This window comes from Pyrgilauda ruficollis, unplaced genomic scaffold, assembly GCF_017590135.1.
Source record: "Pyrgilauda ruficollis isolate IOZ18807 unplaced genomic scaffold, ASM1759013v1 scaffold14, whole genome shotgun sequence".
NCBI lineage: Eukaryota > Metazoa > Chordata > Aves > Passeriformes > Passeridae > Pyrgilauda > Pyrgilauda ruficollis.
In genome coordinates, this window is record NW_024512543.1 from 9,094,940 (window position 1) to 9,114,475 (window position 19,536).

The window sequence follows — 19,536 nt, forward strand, 5'->3', positions numbered from 1 at the left end:
TTTTGTGGTGTGCGGTTTTTCAAAGCATGCTTTGAGCATACAGTCTCCAATCAAAAGAGTGAGCATTTGTAATGACAGCAAACAAGAAATCTCGGGCAAGAGGGAACAAATAATAGGTCAAACCATCTAGGCAAAGATCTTTTAAGGCATGGGGAACTTGATAATTCCATCAGCGATACTAAACTGGGGTAAACAGTATACCAGAAAATAATGCTGCAGATAAGCCTGTATCATGCAGCACTTTTTTTCCTCAAAAAGCTGGAATGATCAAAGTATTAATACAAAAGATTCTGTGGCAAAGTTGGGGCTTTGTTAGGACAGTAGGCAGGGAAGACTAAAGGAAGGGACCTCTTAGAACTTTCTACAGCTAAAAAAATTATTTTAGGGACAGGTGATTCTAACTGCAAAGTCTGATTACACTGCAAATGCATCTTTCCTCAGCATTAAGTACTTTTTAAAAACTCTTTAGATTTTTGTACATTTTACAGCCTATGATCTACACTTCACTTTTGTGAAGTTTTGACATAACAAAAGCAGAATCAAACAAACTTTAAATCATACTTTAACAATTTCAGTCCAGAGAGGAACTTTGTAAAGTGCAGAAGCCATAAATAAAAACTTATGAAAGAAACAAAGTGGCTGCATTTTATATTTTTAATGATACTCTGTGCCATAAGGAAAAAAACTAAAAGAAAATTAGAAAATACAAAGTTCCCCCCCCCCCCACCAACAAATGTAAATAAAATTATTTTTTGCCTGCATAATGCATATCTCCACTACCAGCACAAGCCAGACACTGGCTTTGTGCTATACTGAACTGTAGGAAAGATTACTGTAAGACACCTATAAAAACTATCCTTCTATACCCTCTAATTACAGGGTGCGGAAGTAAGTACCAGCCCTTTGCATTCAGCAGACATCTCAAAACCCTTCTGTGCTCTGCCCCACCTTTCCACTATATGGTTTGCTCCTAAAAAACCTTTGTGCTGTTAAAATACATCAGAAACAGGATGTGAGCTGCTTTCTGGCACAGAGTAATTGAACAAGGGCAATTCACGAACGTACAGGAGCCAGGCCTTTTGTAGAGTCTTACACTTCTAGTATACAGCTACACATGTGACTGCACAGTTGTGAGCATAAAGGGTGAAGGGGACAGTGAAGAAATATTATTAGAAGCTTAATAATAGGATTTTAGCACTGACCCTTCTACACAAGAAGCCCCTCCTGAAGAAGACGCTTTCCAGCTCACACCCCCGTGAGATGGCCCTCCAAAAAGCAAAGCTCTATCACCCTACGAAGTTCTTTCTTATATTTAATATTTTAAACACGTAAAACCAAGAAACCCAAAACAACAGTAAAAAGGTTAGGGTCACCAACACATGTTTCTCACATGACTTTCACCTTGAGTTTCTGGTACCCATACAAAATGCCAATAACACATGAAATAAGATAGTCCATCCAGGTTCCTTCAAACTGGACTAAAATAAAAGAGAAATCACCATTGCAAACAATTTCCGGTAGTATCAATTCATTTGACCAAATAAAATTCTTCATGGCACTGAGAAAAAGGATAAAGGAACTGAACAGCTACAATGTGTTCATTATAAACAAACTGCATGAACAACACAAGTGATAGCCAGGCTCACTATCAAAGCTTTCCAACAGCACACAGAATTACACAACTTTTTAAGCAGTCAATAAAACACATCTTATTTTCTAAAAAAAAACCAAAAAAGTCCATGAAAATTGTCCTTTGTAAGGATCCACACCAAGATATTTTAAATTTTTTTTAAATCATCATTTCTACAGTGAAGTTTAATAGGCACACACAAAACCTCATCTCTAAAAAAAAAAAATAGTTGGAATAAGAAATAGTTAGGGCCAATATTTGAAACACAGCTAAAGCTGAATAGCTACAGTGAAGAGATAGATTTACAAAACCTAAACTTAAAGTGGAGATCTCACTATTGAACCTGGGAAACACAACAGCACTTTTTTTCTAAGCAGCCTAAGTTTTAATTTCCTACTTTTGCTTTTTTTAAGTTCTTTGAAGGAAAGTTTTTTTATTTTCCCTAAAGGAAGAAAAAATGCCTGCTTCCATCAACAAAACTAGTTCAAGATGCACATAGAGGAGAGCAAAGAGTAAAAACTTTCAGGTAAAAATCTTAAAAACACTAATGGCAAAAAATTATTAATAACAAAGACTCCTCCACATAACATTTTGAATTACACAACATGTTAACTTCACTAGCTAAATGAAAAATCACCAAAACCCATAATGGGATGCAGATTTCTTGTTGCTCAGGTCACTAAGGCTGAAATCTTGGGATATGACATAGCTGACATCCATCTGGTGGCAAGTACTCCCAGCGAGCATGCACCTACCTTCTGCTAGACAATGGGTCTCCTAAAACCTTGAAGACATACTCCATACACACTACTACACAACATGAAATGAATGGATAGAGAGGCTGCTCCATAATCCCTCTGTATCAGCTCAAACCCCTAGCTGATGTAACTGTCATAAAATAATCTCTCTACCATAGTGAAGTTGAAAGTTTTTAAAATATTTGAGAATCTCATAATCTGTTTTTTTAAATACTGTTTTAAAGTTTCATTTACTGAGCTACAGAATTCCCTTCTAGAAATCAACATTAAAAAATGCCCCAAAGAAAGTTTCATTTAGCGATCATGAAGCATGCACAGATATAAACAAAATTTCCAAAGACTGTGATCTTTCTCCTAAGATATGATAATTAACTTATTAGTAACTAATATGGGTAGTTACACTATTTTTTACTTCTTTAAGATCCTGTTCTCAATAGTAATTTAATATCACTATTTAATAAAAACTATAAAGTTGTATTACACACAATCACTAACAAGTTCAGTATTAAAGTTCTGTTGTTAGATGCTAACCTGGTAGAAGTAATGAATTTTAGGATTTTAAGGGCTTTTTTTTAAACAAGGCATTGAAACACATGTCATTTTTTTCACTAATGAAGCCTCAAAATAAGCCGCCCTTCATCAAAGTTAGAAATTCCCCTGCTATGTAGCAGGTCTAGTCTCACCAGCTAACTCCAGGAAATCACAGGAAAGCCAGAGGAAGCCAAGTTACAAAACTGAAACTAAGCAGGTGTCTTCATTGTTAGAAGTGAGCACAATGAGAAAAAGGGGCGGGGGGGGTAGGGAGGAAGAGGGAAAAAAAAAAAAAAGAGTAAACAGAGAGCAAAAATCCATTTTATTTCTGATACCTGAAAACCTGCAGCTAAGCAAAAACAAAAAAAAAATAAAGCTCCCATCTATACATATGGGTGTACAGGAGTATCTATTCTTTAACCTGATAACAAACAACAGCACAAGAAAATTTGCCTGGCCCAAAGAAGCCTGCCTCCTCCTCAAGCCCTGCCATTACGGAGCGCACATCCCCACCTGATTTTTCCATGCCCAGACCCACCGTACATCACAGGACACAACTTTCTCGTGACACGCACGTTATTACCCCCAGTGGGACCTTTTTACACGCAGGCTCCGCAGTGAACAAAAGTTCATTGTCAAGCTTAGTGCTTGGGCCCAAACAAATATCCAAGAGGGGAGAGAAAGGGAGAAAGTGCTCCTATCTGCAATTATAAGATTTGCAGGCAATCACCGTTACTTACAATTAAAAAGTGGGAACAGGTGTAGCAGATATCATAGTTTGATAGCTGAACAAAGAATATTACAGCACGTGACTGAAATGTGATGACATTTGTTCACCAATCGAAAACAAAAGCCACTCTCCAATGGCACTCTTTCCTCCACCCCCAAGAATTAGGAACTTAGAAATTTCTCCATATTGAAACACATCTGTTCATAGCCTTATTTTTTGACACTTGAGAAGAAGTTGAATGAAGAGCTCCATGCATTAATAAAATAAGAATTCACCCAAAAAACCTCAGCGTACTAAACCATCAGCACCCACCAAACTGCAGAGGTGGTTGAGAAGAAAGCTGTACCGACAGTGAAGCACGGAATAATAAAGAGGAAAAAACAAAACACACATCACCACAAAAAAGAAAAAAAAAAAAAGAAAAAAATCCTGCAGGAAGGCAAGTGAAGAAAGGAAAGGAACATGCATAAGAGGACTACACCAAATGGCAGAGTCCCACATAGAGCCCCATTCCGCCTACACGGGCGCAGGAGGGAGGGAAACAAACCAAAATAAAGAAGTGCCCAGTGCTGGGGCAGGCGTGGGCACCCCCGGCCCCGTACCTGTGCGGGAAGGGCAGCCCCAGGGCGAGGGGAGCAGGCCCGGCTCCGGAATAACAAGTTGCTGAAGAAACGGAATTTTCCCGGCGCTGCTCGGGCCACAAAGACGAATGAAAGGAAGGAGGGAAGCAAGGAAAAAAAAAAAAAAAAAAAAAAAAAAAAAACGGGGGGCGGGGGGGGCAGGGAGGAAGAGGAGGAGGAGGAGGCGAATCCGAAAGGTGGGATACTACACCCTGCTGGCGGCGGCGGTGCTGCTGCGGGCCGGCCGGGGTCCCCCTGGCAGGACCTCTCTGTGAGGGGGAGGACTCTTCTTCATAGGGGGAGGGTGCCGGCGCCGCCGCTCCTCTGGGCCTCCCTGTCCCCCTCTTCTGGGCGCCTCTCTCTCTCTCCTCTCACTTTCTTTAAGCTAAGCGGGGAGTGGAAGATGGTAGGTTGCTCCCTTCTCCTCCTCCTCTTCGCTCGCTCTCGCCTCTGTGGGGTCCTTTTCCTTCCCCCTCTCCGCGGGGGGCTCCTCCTGCGGCGGGGAGGAGGGAGCGGGCGGGGAGGGCGGCACGAAGCCGAAGAGGCGCAGGAGGAGAGAAACTGTAACACAAAAACAAGCCGAGAAGCTGAACTCTTCTTCAATCCCATTCACCCGGCCCGGCCGCAGCACACCTCTCGCCGGGATCCCTCCGCCGCCGGCCTCCCTGCCTGCCTGCCTGCGGCGCGCTCCCGACACGCCGCCGCGCGCGCCCCCGTCCGCCCCGGCCCGGCCCGGTCCGCCGCTGGAGACCGGCCGGGGAAGCGGGGACCGGAGGGCCCACGCCCACGCTCCCCCCTCTCCGTTGCAACGGCGGGACGCCGCCGGCCGGGCCGGGGCCAGAGCAAGGGGGGCAGCCAGGAGGGCGGGCTCGGCGGCTTCTCCTGAGGGGGGACTACTTGACGTGTCGGTGCGGCGAATTTATTTCCCTTTGCCTAAGGAACGGGCTGTGCTGCGGCCCCCATTGCCTAGGGAAAAAGCCCGGATGTAAAGTGAGTGAAACTAAAGTAGAGTGAAGTAGGGCACCAAACTCTGCCGGAGCAGCGGCGCCGCCGGCCGCGGCCGCGGGGGGCACTGGGCGGCTGCACCGCCCTGCACCGCCGGTACCGGGCGGCCGTGAGAGCACGGAGGCGGGGGAGAGCAGTACGGGGGCGACCGCGCGTCAGCCGAGGACCCCCCCCCCGCCCCCCCACCATACACACACACACACACACACATACACACATACACATACATTGATGCAACAGGGCCGCGGGAGGGGGGCGGGGGGCGCGCGCAGGAAGCGGCGGCGGCGGCGGCGGGAGGGAGCGCGCTGGCCTCATCGCCGTGCGCGAGGCGCGGATGCGCCACGGCCCGTTCGACCGGGCCAAGGGCCGCCCTCTCGCGCTCCCTCCCTCCCGCATCGCCGGCCCTGCCATGTTATTCGAAGGAATAGCGCACACGCTCGCCGCGCGGCCGGCTAGGAAGGGAGGGTGTTCCCTCCTCCACCTCGCCGTTCACGCAGCGGGCTTGGCTTATTTATTTATTAACTTACTACTCCACTGCCGGGCGATGCTGCCATTTGCTTTCGTGCGAGCGACGGTGCATCAGCCTTCTTTTTTTTTTTCTTTTTTTTTTTTTTTCCCCTCCCCATTCCTCTTCCAATTCCCCTCCAGAAAGAGGAAAGGAAAAAAAAAATACAATTTTTTTTTTTTTAAAAAAAAGGAAGAAACCAACAAAAACGAACGGTGGCGAGTCAGAAACTTTCATGGGCAGGTTCAAAGCCGGGAAGTTAACACGCCATGGGTTGGAAGGTTTCTGCCGCACTCGTTGGCGTGGAAATCAAACAAACGTACGTGACTCGGGTTCGGCGCTGCCCGCTGCCTGCCTCGCAGCCGCGGGCCGCTCTGGGCCGCCGGGGGCTCGGGGAGCACGGTGCCCCCGGTCCCCTGCCACCGCACCATGAGCTGCCGCGGGCCGCCCGAACGCCAGCAGCCAACCCAGGCAGGGTCTGTCCTTATCTGCAGTACACTAGCTCAAGTTACAGGCTTGCCCCTGTGAGTCTCCGGCTTCCGAAAGTCTCCAGAGTCTCAGAAATACTTAAAGCCTCGCATTTCTGTCGGAGCTACCATTGCTAAAAGCAGTGGAACATGTTCTGGACGCCGCGGGATTTGCATGAGCTCTCACGAAAAGCCGGGATTTGATGCAATGCAAAACTGATTTTATGTTTTTTTTTTAACAGCCTCTTATATCACTTTATTTCTTCGAAATGCTCGCAAGTTGTGAAGAAATGTGTTTGCGTTATATCTGTAAATGCTTCAGGAAGCCACGATGAACTCTTTTATTATATTATGAAACTAAATCCACAATGCAGTCATGATGAGTAACTCGGGGACGAGTTGTAATTGGGCAGAAACGGACAGTTTTGTCATCTGGAGGATTCTAGAGGGCTCAGCATGAGTGAGAACGTACAGCGAGGTTTCCTCTCAACTGTAAAAAAAGAGATCTATAAGCCATTGTTTATTTAATTACTATTAATTTTCCACTTCTTTTCCATCAATTGGTTGCAAGTTCTGTGTGATTTAATTGTGAACTTTACAACATTTAGTGCCCTTCTTAAAGCTGTAGCTCCTGGACTCATACAATTATGCAAGAAACTAAGGCTTATTTTTTTTAAATGAAGTTTCTAGCCTGTGGGTTTGTGGATGTGACTTTAAAGACACAAACTTTAAATGCATACAAAGGAAAAGATATGAAGCAAATAGAGTAATCTAAAAATGCCTTTTTTTTTTAATGTCATGTTGTTTGGGTTTTTCTTTTTGAGGCAATCTCTCCTACCCTGTCTTTTTTTTTTTTCCCTTTTGTTTTTTTTCTTTTCTTTTTTTTTCTTTTCTGCCAGCCAGGTATGATACTAAACCGTAGGGTTGACAGAATACTAAGAAAAGGAAAACACAGAAATTATATCTGGGTGCTCATCAAATAGTTACTGATAGGTGCACAGTTCATGGGATATCAGGTAAGGTCACGTGCACAAGACCACCAAAAATCTAGCAGCCATTACAGTAGAACTTTCAGTGTGTCCAACTGTAACAAGAAGTGTTACGATTAGTATAACTGAGATATTAGATATTACACCATTTCTAATAAGTATGTATTTGCTTTTTTTACTTCTTTCTACTTTATTTCTACCGCCTTTGAATAGGTCAAGTGAGCTTGGGCTAAGCTCTATTACTGTCAGATCAGCTTGTAGCTTGCTGTGATTTCTCCCAGCCCCCTCCCTCCTTAGCCCTCCAATCTCAAATTCGTTACCAATTTTTAAACCCTGCTGAAAATCTCAGCTCCAATACTCAGATTTTCCCTCCTCCATGTAAACTTTTACTACCAGCACTTTAAGCCAAGACAGCCTGGATTTTGATTTTACCTTCAGTTAGTTTAAAGCAAGGAGTCAGCTTACTCTGAAAACAATCAGACCAGAATCGCTTTTGTCCTTCAGATTTTTTTTTATAGAGGCACCAGAAAAATAAATAACTGAGTAAAGCCTATTTGTTTTAGTGTTTTTTATCTTTCTGGTTAACAAGCAAGTTGAAAGAATCTAGAATGAGTGATTTAAGTGTTATTAGAGATTCGGCATGTTTATTTTGCTGAGGAGTCAGTACACACAGCCCAAAGTTTGTTTTTTAAAGATGAACTTTGGACAAAGTTCAAAGGAAAAATAATCATCAGCTGTTACTGTAGATGCACGCAGAAATTTTTCATGGTTTGTCTTAGAGCTCAGACCATGATGAGTATCTCACACACTGCCCACAGTGATCTCTGGGTCATGGCAAGGTGGCTCAGACCATTTTCATAGAATCATAGAATCGTTCAGGTTGAAAGGGATCTTAAAGCTTGTCTAGTTGCACCCCACCTGCCATGGACAGGGACACCTTCCACTAGACCAGATTGCTCAGGGCCCCATCCAGCCTGGCCTTGAACACTTCCAGCATTGGGACATCAACAGCCTCTCTGAGCAACCTGTTTCAGTGCCTTGCCGTCCCCACAGTGAAGAATCTATTCCTAATCTAATCAAAATTTACCCTCCATTATCCCTTGTTCTGTCACTACATGCCTTTGTCAGAAGTGCTTCTCCAGCTTTCTTGTACACTCCCTTTAGGTATTGGAAGGATGCTATGTGGTGTTTTCCAGGCTGAACAGCTCCAACCCTCTCAGCCTTTCTTCACGTGAGAAATGCTCCAGCCTTCTGATCATCTTCATTACACTCCTCCAGTCTCTCTCCAGCAGATCCACATCACTCCTATGTTGGGGACCACAGAGCTGGACAAATCGCTTCAGTTTCTCATAAGGTGCCATGAGAGCAGAGGGGCTGAATCCCCTCCCTCACCTTGCTGGCCACACTGCTTTCGATGCAGCCCAGGATGCAGTTGGCTTTCTGGGCTGTGAGCACACATTGCTGGGTTGTGTTGGGCTTCACATCAACCAGTCTGAAATCATCAGTTTAAGACACAGACCTTGATTATCACAGACATGCCAAAAGTCTTTCCTTTAAAAACTGCACATGTGCACTTTGTTCAGACTTCAAATACTGAAGAAAAGTGGTTCCTGCCTCTGTGCTACTTAGCTTCACTTCCACGTCAGCAAAAAGGGCCCTCATTTGTGTATACAAAGAATTCACCTTCTAGTAGCATGAAAAGTGGTTTCATGTATGAAATGGAAAGCAATGGTATCATCAGATGTTTGAATAAATGTTTGAATGAACTGACTGGTTTTGTACATTGGGTCTACACAGAGATATCTACCATGATTTCCTTTCAGTGAAAGGAAATCTTGCTAGAAGCTTAGGGAAAAAAAATCCTCCTTTGCTTGTTGAGTCTTTGTGCACAAAGTTGACCCACACACCTCTACCTCTGAATGTGATGTTTGTGCTGCTTATCAAAAGTCATAGTTCAGTTTGTCTGGGTTTTCCACTTTCTGCTTGATCACATCACTCTGGATGCTCGTCCAGTCCCCTTTGCCTAGTTTTTATCCTAAGAGCACTTAGAAGTACAAGGCAAATACAAAGCCTTATCAAAGTTAGTGGAAAAGTCACAAAACTCAACAGGATTTGATGAGAACTTGTAAGCAGCTGCTAGATTTTGTTTCTCATTGAATATTATTTCACCAGTTTGGGAGAATTTCAGAAAAAGAAGCACAGTCCATGTAAAGTATTAATGCAGGGGCATCTCAAGAATAATAGTCATTGCTAACAGCTATTGTACCAAGTGTTCAAAATAAAAAGTTACAGCATAACATGCTAGCTTTGCTATAGCCAGCCCATCTTGCAGTGCTGCTTGTTGAGAATACTTAGAACAAAATTTAAGATATTAGTTAACATGCATAAACAGTCTTCTAGCAAGAAGACTTTTTTGTGTTAAAAAGAATTAACAGCAAGTGCACTGACAGGTCACAGATTAGGTTGACAGTGGAGTAGTCACATGGCACTTTCTGTTCCCCTGGTTTTCAGCAACAAAACTACCTTAAAAGCTAAACCAAGAGTTAGTTACTTGCCTATTGCTATTTTTCACTGTGCTTTTGGCAGGAATGCTAGGTGGCTGCAACTAAGAGGGAAGATAGCCTGTGCAGCTTAAAAATGAAAGCTATAAGACCATATCAAGCAAGACATAGTCCAGCCTGAGAAAACAGTTGGGAATCTGTCTTTCTCATCAGTGTTTGAGCACAGGGTTATCTCACCAGCAGAATCCAGGCAAAGAGTGCCTTCTACAAGCAAATATCTTCCCCTTCCCAGGTCAGGGAAGGATAGGGCATCACTCACTTCCAGACGATAAGGAAAATTAATCAGATTGTTTAGACCACCAGTTGGGACCAGAGCCTGAAAACATGATGAGTATGAGGCACTCACCATTTAGAACATCAGCCTAAATGGAATCTGCATTGCTTAACACAACAACCTCTGACTTTGACTGTGGATGACTGCCTTACACAGGAGTTATTGCTTACAGCAGCCAATGAAGCAGACCCCTGCTTCCCCTGTCTCATCCCAAAGTGACTTTCTGACTTGTCAGCTGTCATTTGGTCCAGCCAGAGTGGTGCAGCTGCAAATCTAACTCTCCTGAATGCTCTGCCTGGGAGGCAGCTAGGGTGAGCTAAAAACAGTCATAGGAGTGCATTGTCCAGGATCTACATTCAGGTAAAAGTAATTCACCATTCAGGCTGCCCTGTTGCTTTTGTAAAATTCATGTTCTCCGGGCTGCCCTCAGCAGCTGAGCCAGGGAAGGCCTGTCAGCACAGCACAGCATTATGTCTGCAGTGGGATTTCACTGTAGATGCAAGCTCTTCTGAGAGTAGCCTTGAAAGGAGACTGTGTCCTGCTGTCTCTGCCCCTGATCACTTACTGCTTTGCTTACCAGGGGCATTGGTTATTTCATACAGAGAGTAGAGGACCATAGCTCAGAGGGGGTAGCCTGGCCTGTTGCACCAGAGAGCATGGGGGACCTGTGAGGACTTACCACTGTCTCTTACCTGCCAGCAGAGCTCCGAGGGCTTTTCTTCCTTGGCTTCCCTCTTAGGCTTTCAGTCTTGTTAAGGTTTTGATATGTGAAGTCAGGAAGATTGTCAGCTCCTTATGTAATCCAACCTCCAGGAAAACACTATTTCAACCAGTACTTCTGTATCAGATCTGCAATTAGGGGAGGCCAGAGAGCATTTTACCTTTCACAAGCCACGCTTTCTTTCTTCTTCTGAATGTGCACCCACTTTCAGAGACGCTGGTGTTGTTGCTGCTTCCATACTGAAGGAAGATCTGAGGAATGATACTGTCTCTGGGAGTCAAGAGGAATGGGTTTCCTTGCCTTTTTTCTTTTTTCCTTTCTCCTTAAGTGGAAGTGAGCAGTCATAAAGGGGACATTGCTCATGGCTCTCAGGTGGCTGGCCAGGCTGACTAAGCATGGTTTCGGATCCTGTACACTGTTTAGAATCACAATGAGCTAGAGATTGTGTGCCAAGATGCAAATGGTCCAGGGAAAGGATCCTCATTTTTAAGCCAGCAGTATGAAGTATCCTAGGAGCAATTGCAGTTCCATTATCAGATACAAGAAACTGGTTTTGACGCATTGTCCTTTTTGTTAAACAATATAATGCCTCCTAATTCAAGCTGATTTGTTGTAATGTTGGTCACCCTACTAAATTTTTCAGCTGGCGATTGTTGGACCATTAGTGATTAGAGATATCTAGTCTCCATCAAAATGCCCTTTTCCAGATACTTTCACAAGAATTCTTCCACTTCTATTTTTGAGGAACTTGAGAAAAAATGTAGAATTGGAAAACTGTGAATGGAAATGAAACCACTGAGTATGTTTTCAAGGACTGCTGAAAGGAAATGACAATTTTTGTAATGAAGCATTTTGGTGTGTCACTAACCTGATAAGCAAATAGAAATGCAGAGTGGTAAACCAAGGGCATGAGCCACAGACCAAGACAGCAGCTACCAGGATGTATTCCAGGCATACAGACATCTCAACAGCCTCCCACATGCACAGAAATCAAATGTTGTGACAAACAGCAACAAAAAAAAATTTTAAAGTCAATTTCTGTGAACAATAAAATAACAGTAGATAGGACATAATGCCTTTTTAGTCCTTTTAGGTGTCAGTGGTCATTTTGGTACCTTGAGGAAGACATCATAAAGCAAAGTCTGCTCTAAAGTCCAAGGAACATATAATGTAAAAGATCATGAAGAGGAAAGACAGGGAATCAGAGTACCTAAGGAAAACTACAGGATGATGATAATTCCAGGATGTTAAGTACTTAAAATATAAATACTGATAGTGGTTTTCAAAAATACTTCTGTAAATTTGTCCCCTAAACCCTTCAATATCACTAGATACATAAACAGCCTGGAGTTTGAGTGAATGGAGCATCTGAAAAGCAATTCAGTTATCTTAAGTATTTAATTAAACACATATTTGAGCCAACAGTTTGGGACTACCAGTTAAGCAGCATCTTGTCTTATAGAGTAATGTAGCAAGAGCATCAGTTTGAAAGCAATAAAAAAGTAGTAAGCTTTGAGAAGTATTAAACTACTGGAATCTTGTGTATTTATTACAGCTTGCCTTGACTTTACCCTGCTGGAAAGTAGCCCAGCATAGGCACAGGGACAAGGGAGGGAAGAGGAGTTGTGAAACAAGTGTTATGAAGGGATGGGGAAGGGGGATCAAGGATCAGAGCTGTGCCTGGCTTTGCGTGCAATAATAAGAGTTAACAGTGACTCAGTGGACAGAAAGGTCAGTGCTAGTACAGGTATTCAGAGTGAGTTTTCATGGCCTAACAATAAATATTGTTAGTCACCTCGAGATTATCTGGGATTAAGTGTATCATGGATAAAGATACCCCTGAGATGACTGATGCTGAATTAGCATGGCCTTGCTCACACAGCACCGTGCCACACAGCATTGCATCTTCTGAGGAGCTGTGGCGCCCCTGTCATCACAGCCTCTGGAGTCACCAGTGCTTCCCAATGGCATGACATCTCCTTCTCCAAGCTTCCTTGGCTATTTCTGGACTTCTGCTTTGACTGTGTTATCTTGTCTTGCTGCTTTCTGTGATAATCCAGAGTTTAATGTGTCTGGGTTTTCAACACAGTGAGAAGGGGTAAAGTAAAGATCAAAAAAAAGTCAATAAACCTGATGGACAGGGGAGGCATCTGCACAGTGAGACAATGCCCTTTTTATTTAGTCGTGTCTTACAGTACAACTACTACATCATAAATTCAGAGACACATGTTTGTAGGGAGACGTCCTCACAGATATTTTATGTATAATTGATTTTAATATCTTCCACTCAAATCTTCTGTTGTTTGAGTGATAGGCAAGTTGCAAAATATATCACTCAAGACTTAGGGAATTGGGCAATTAAACATGTTTGTGTGTTCTTTGTGTTCAAAATTGATTAATAATGGTAAGATACACCAACATTGTGCTTTTCAGCTAAAAGACAGTTAGATAATATCAATAAATTCACAAATCTCATTGGCATTGCTTCCGTATTTGAAGAGCACACACAAGCATAAATGTATTTTTTTTTCTCACTAGGAAGAACAGAATGAAAAGTCTGTTTCTTTCAAAACTCTTATTAGGCTATCAAGTAGAAATCATAGAATCATAGAATATCCTGGGTTAGAAGGGGCCCACGAGGATCAACAAGTCCAATTCCTGGCCCTACACAGAAGAGCCCCTGAAATCGCACCATGTATCCGAGGACATTGTCCAAACACTTCTTGAACTCTGTCAGGCTTGGTGCTGGGACCTTTTTCCTGGGGAGCCTGTTCCAGTGCCCAGCCACCCTCTGGGTGAAGAACCTTTTCCTAATATCCCATCTAAACCTCCCCTGACACAACTTCAGGCCATTTCTTTGGGTCCTGTCAATGGTCACCAGAATGAAGAGATCAACGTCTGCCCCTCCTCTTCCCCTCACGAGGAATTTGTAGACTGCAACAAGGTCTCCCCTCAGTCTTCTGTTCTCCAGGCTGAACAGACCAACTGACCTCAGCAACTCCTCCTACAGCTTCCCCTCCAGGCCCTTCACCATCTTCATTGGCCTCCTTTGGACACTCTCTAATAGTTTCATGTCTTTGATTTGTTGGAGTCTCTCTGCAGGGCCTCCCTGCCTTTCAGGGAGTCAGCAGCTCCTCCCAATTTTCAATATCACTGGCAAATTTACTTAGTATGCCTTTGAGTCCTGCATTCCATTCTTTAATGAAGATGTTGATGAGCACTGGCCCCAAGATGAAGCCCTGCAGAACCCCACTAGTGACCAGCTGCCAGTCTGATGTCACCCCATTCACTATCACCCTTCATGCCCAACCTGCAAGCCAGTTGCTTACCCATCACATGATGTGTTTATCCAGCTGTGGGCTGGACATTTGCAGGATGCTGTGAAAGACAACATCAAAAACTTTACTGAAATCCAACAAGATTACTTCAGCTGGCTTCCTTTGATAAACAAGGTGGGTTTCTTTGTTTTAAAAGGAAGATAAATTTGACAAACAGAACTTTCACCTTATGAATCTGTGTTGGCTGTGGCTGATAACCTTGTTATCCTTCAGATGTTTTTCAGTAACTCCCAGAATAATCTTATTCATACGATTATGACATTTTCAGGTCACGACAGTCATGACATGACATAATTTAATTAGTTTGTCTTGCAGCGAACTTGAAAACACCATATGGAATTTGAATGAAAGCCTATGATACTTTGAAAACATTGCGAAGTTCCAGGTCACCTTAGTGTCACTGGTAATATCAGTGGGGCTCCTGAAAACATTCACTCAGTGCTTGCCATCAGTTAGGTAGTTAAACAAGGAGTTGAAAGTTATCTGAAGTGTATGAATTTCAATAGGAGTTTGTATTTTGTCTGTTTATGAAGCCATTATGTGCCCACCCCCTCAGAGCAAGCTGAAGGATATTGTTTCCAAAAAGATACACTGGAATTAAAAAGGCAACAGAAGGGATAGGGAATAACTTTCATCTTGAGGAAAAAGAACAATCTGGGGTCTAGGACATTTCAGATGAAATAACAGAAACTGAAGAGGGAACATAAGAGACATGCTAAAGGGAGAGCAGCCTGGAGAAGGAAAATCAGGATCTTTCACCATCAAGTTGCAAGAGTAAGTGCTACTGAGTGAAATTATTAGACAATGTTTGAAACAAACAAAACGCAATACTTTTTTGCTCAATGCATAATCACATTTGGAACTCATTGGTGCAAGATTTCATGGATCCTGATAGTATAAATGTGCTCAGAAAGGCATGACACAAGTCTACTGAAGAATGCAGCATCTGACTCAGCAAGCACTTTTACCAATGATTGCCAGAGGCTCATGGGAGAAGATCCTTCTGGATACATCCCATTTCTTACACCCCCCCCTTAAACATCTTAGTTGGGACATTTTCAGAGAAAGCCTGCTCTAGATGACCCACATTTGGTCTTCTTCAGTATCGTCCCTTTTATGAGTTCAGGAATAAAGGAAGCAGTAATATTTCGGTAAAGGAGAAAAAAATCAGTGCAGGAGACTTTTGTACTCATGAGTGCCAATGGTATACAGGTTTTGCTCTTGAATAAAGTGAAACTACTTGTACTGCGGGTCGGGTTTTCTTCTTCTGAGTATGAAAACAGGCCTTACATTGTCATTCATAACACATTTTTTGAATGAGATGCAGTTTATCTTTTAATAAAAACACTGTTCTGAGAGGAATCACGTAAGGGGGATGTTTGAAAGCTGTGGAGGAAATAGACTGCATGTCCCTACTAAACCAAAGCAGCTTGATCCTTGATCTCCACCACTGTTCCCAGGCAGCCAGTGCTGGACAGGAGCCAGCCTGGGCACTGCCCAGTGGTGCTGGTGCTGGTGTGGCTCTGCTGGGCCTCTGTGATGGGTTTGTAGCCATCCACCAGCACATTTCCATCCCAGGAAGCCTCTTCCCTGGAGAGCTGGAGATCAGGGCCAACCACATAACAGCTTCTGCTTAGGGACCACTGCTACACAGAAGAGGAAGAGGAGAAGGAGGAAGATAAAGAAGAGGGAAGAATTCAGAAAGCAGCAGAGCCTTGATGGTTTATTTCTGTGTTTACACCTGTCTGTAACAGCTTGGTGAATGCGTATGAAGTACCACTGGTTCTGCTGAGGTGCACAAAAGAAAAAGGATGGCCATGGGGAGCTGCAGGGGCCTGGTTTGCTGAAAAGTCACCACTCTTTCCAAACCCATCTCCCTGAACCATATACATTTAGAAGAGCAGCAGATCCCTCATTCCCAAGGGAACAGCTGAAGGTGAAATCTCCTATGCACAGCACTTCAGAGACAAAGCAATGCATGTTACACAATGATGAAGCTCTATTTACAAGTATCTGTCTGAAATTTGAAGCTTCCAGTTTGGACCTAAGGAAAGGCTTGTGAGCCTAGAAGCTTGTTTTTCAGAAGTACTGGTTGATTTCATAATATAGATATTACCTTCACAACTTGCCCTTCTTTATCCTTAGACCATGGCAACGACAGCACTACTAAATATAATATTGAGACTTGGCAAAATTATATTTTTAACTCCCTAGTTTCATATGAACCATGTCTTCCCTTGCTTGCATGGGATACTTGCAGCTTTCTAGAGTTTCAGTATGGGTAAAACTGAACTTAGAGGGCCAGAGATACTTCTGGGGAATTCACTCAAAAGTTTAAAATCCTTTCAGGAATGCCTCCTGGCAAAGATGAGAAGACTGGATATTAACCTTGATGGATAAAATGAGAGACCTCAAACTCTACATGCTCTCATGGAGAAGAAATGCCTCCACTACAGATTTAGAGAAATATTCAAGGAAAATGTCAAAATACATAAAACCATTTTCCAACCACCACACCCCTCAGCAATTCCACTTTCACCTAGAACTGAAAGAAATTAATTATTCCCCAGGAAAAAATGTTTTCCTGCTATTTGTAAAAATGCCAAGAGATAGGAAGTTAGTCCCCTTCTACCATGGAGTCCTTTGAGGGGATCAAATAGCTTGTGTTTATTTATCTTTACTAGCATAACCAGCTGTCAGTGGATTATCTCCTTCTGTCATCGATATGGCTTCCTTTCACAATCAGGCAGCTGCAGGAGCAGTGAAGATTTTTTTCCCCTGATTTTTGGCTTGTTAGTTAATTGTGTCTCTCACTTTTGGTTGAGGGAGCGAACTGCTTGGTGGGGAATCTGCCCCTGAGGCCAGTCTGTCCTGCTTCTCTGCTATGCAACTGAAAAATTTAGAGGCTTCTTCTTTGTTTCAATGGTGAGACTAAAATGGCATAATCAGATAAACAAAAACATCATTTTGCACCCTCTGGCTCAAGGTACGGCTGTCCCATAGATGTGCTTTGAAATGACACAGGCATGGCACCTCATGCTGGGAAGTGGGAGGATTTTCCACTGCAAGGTAGGATTGTCCCAGATGTACAATGTTGACCACAGTGCAGCAGCATCGACACCTGATTCAGATGAGAATGATTTGGCACTGTACACATTTTTTGGCACAGTTAAGGAAAAGACTGACTATTTCCGCCCCTAGAAACTTAATATACAGCATCAGCATTAACAAACTCCCACCCTTAGCTCAGTCTGAATCTGTGTGCAGAGAAAACATGCAGCTGTCTTTCTGCTACTGCCACCCGTAAACCTGGGATTAACATCTGCAGGGGGGATATGCCTGTGCTCAGCACAGAGTGTGCAGCATTAGGATTATTCAGATATGGGCATTATCTTCACCTGGGAGAGGAAGCTGAACAGTAATAAGGAGTCCTCCGTAATGCCAACTTTCCACAATGACAAAGTTTCTTTCTGCATTGCCACAGTTTAGTGCATACAGTTGGATCACTTTGAGGGAGACCCCGAGTGGTGTGGGGTGAGAAAGGTTCCTGTGATATTTTAATCTGTGAGGATCTAGGATAAGTCAGCAGTGTGTGGGCTGGAGTGGGGTGATGCCTGGGTGGTACACCTGCTTTTAGAGTGCTCCACAGTAATTTGAAGGCTGAGATTCCTTTGCATTTAAAGGTGGGGACAGGTCATCTCGATTAAAAGGGGACTGAGATTCTTCTTTTAGGACCAGCTGAGGCTACTCAGTCCCAGGGAGATGGATGATGCTTCAAGAAAAACTTCTCAGGCTGACACAGTTCAGAAGCGACCCTCAAGCCTCCATTTGGGATGATGTGAGACATCTCAGTTTGGCATTGAGAGGATGCCTTAGATTCACTGCAGAGCATTTATTCTGTGAGAGACACATAGGGGGCACTCAACATTCAGGGACCTTCAGATCTGAGTCCACTGGCCTCAATATGCCAGTACTGATATTAAGGATACAATGATTTGGATGGGGAGTTAGCTTAAGGAACATCAGTTTTTGGAATGCAGGACTATATGATGTAGAAGGGACCAGAAAACTTCAGTTTGTGGAGGGAAAGTTGCCCAAGGGCACCTCCATGGTGCTGCCAGGATACTTGGGTATGGAGGGTATCAGAAGGGCAGAGCTTGGAGGTCTCTGGGTATCTGGATCTGGGAGGGTACCTTGCAACTTAGATGCAAGACCCATATGGTGCTGAGCACCTTCTCCCCTGTATTAATTTGGGAACATCCATTATGCCTTCATCCCCTGTGAACCCCCTGGTCCAAACAGTACTTCTGGCAACCTCTATGCAGTTGGTGGGAGGAGTATAGGAAAACATTGAAGTCCAAATTTCTATGGGCTTTCTGTGTCTACACCCAGGCTTTGTGGGGCTTGGCCAGGGGTGGTAAACAGGCCTGAGCAGCATTCTTGGGTATGGCAAGCTAGTGGTCAAAGCCTAGAGAGTGGTTGTTGTTGCATTAGTTCCTGTGCTGGAGAGAAAGGAGAGGGCTTGCAAGAGACCATGAGGCTCAGAAAATGTCATGGTGAGGCACTGTCATTCCTGACAGGCTTCTTCCTTTAGAGGTCTGATACTGTGTTCAGTTCTGGGCCCCTCACCACAAGAAAGACATTGTGGCACTGGAGCAAGTCCAGAGAAGGGCAACAGAGCTGGTGAAGGGTCTGGAACGCAAGCTGATCAGGAACAGCTGAGGGAGATGAGGGTTTTTAGCCTGGAGAAAAGAAGGCTCAGGAGTAGCTTTATCACTCTCTACCAACTACCCAAAAGGAGGTTATAGTGAGGTGGGGGTTGGCCTTTTCTCCCAGGTAACAAGTGATAGGACAAGAGAAAACAGACTCAAATTGCACCAGAGAAGGTTTAGATTGGATATGAGACAAAATTTTTCACAGAAAGAGTTGTAAAGCATTGGAACAGACTGCCCAGGAAAGTTGTGAAATCACCATCTCTGGAAGTGTTCTAAAAACATGTGGCTCTAACACCTGAGGATATGGTTTAATGGTGAATGTAGTTGTGGTTCTATGTTGATGGCTGGACTTCATGATACTAAAGGTCTTCCATTCCTTTTTTCTCCCTCTCTTTCCTTTCAGACCTAAGTGCAAGAACACTTCTACCTTTAATTACTCTCCTACTCTCCTCCATGAAATCTCCCTTCTCTCCTGTCTCCTAATGCATATCCTCTCTCACATCCTTCTGTTTCCCCTTGCTCTTGTGTATGCACTTCACTAGCTTCCCACCTCTTTCCCTCCCTTCTTTCTTGATATTTTTCTTTCCTCTCCTTTCTGCTGCCTATATCCCAGTGAGTGTCCCTTCCTGTCTTCCTTTTCCTCCATCCTCTTCTTTGCTCTCTTGCAACTTCCCTGGCTCCCAGATTTCTCT

The 19,536-nt window shown here is 43.8% G+C and overlaps 1 protein-coding gene across 7 annotated transcripts in view; it reads right to left on the reverse strand.

The window, feature by feature from the left end:
• Positions 1 to 4,936, reverse strand: part of PHF21A (PHD finger protein 21A) — a 124,837-nt gene extending 119,901 nt beyond the window's left edge. For 2 of the 7 annotated variants that reach the window (XM_041460014.1, XM_041460007.1), the window contains exon 1: positions 4,481 to 4,936. The gene's annotated coding sequence lies outside the window, so the exon portion shown is untranslated. Of the gene's footprint in view, positions 1 to 4,251; positions 4,338 to 4,480 lie in introns of all 7 variants that reach the window. The other 5 variants (XM_041460008.1, XM_041460010.1, XM_041460009.1 and 2 more) reach the window with 5 other exon arrangements.
• Positions 4,937 to 19,536: the final 14,600 nt, after the last annotated feature.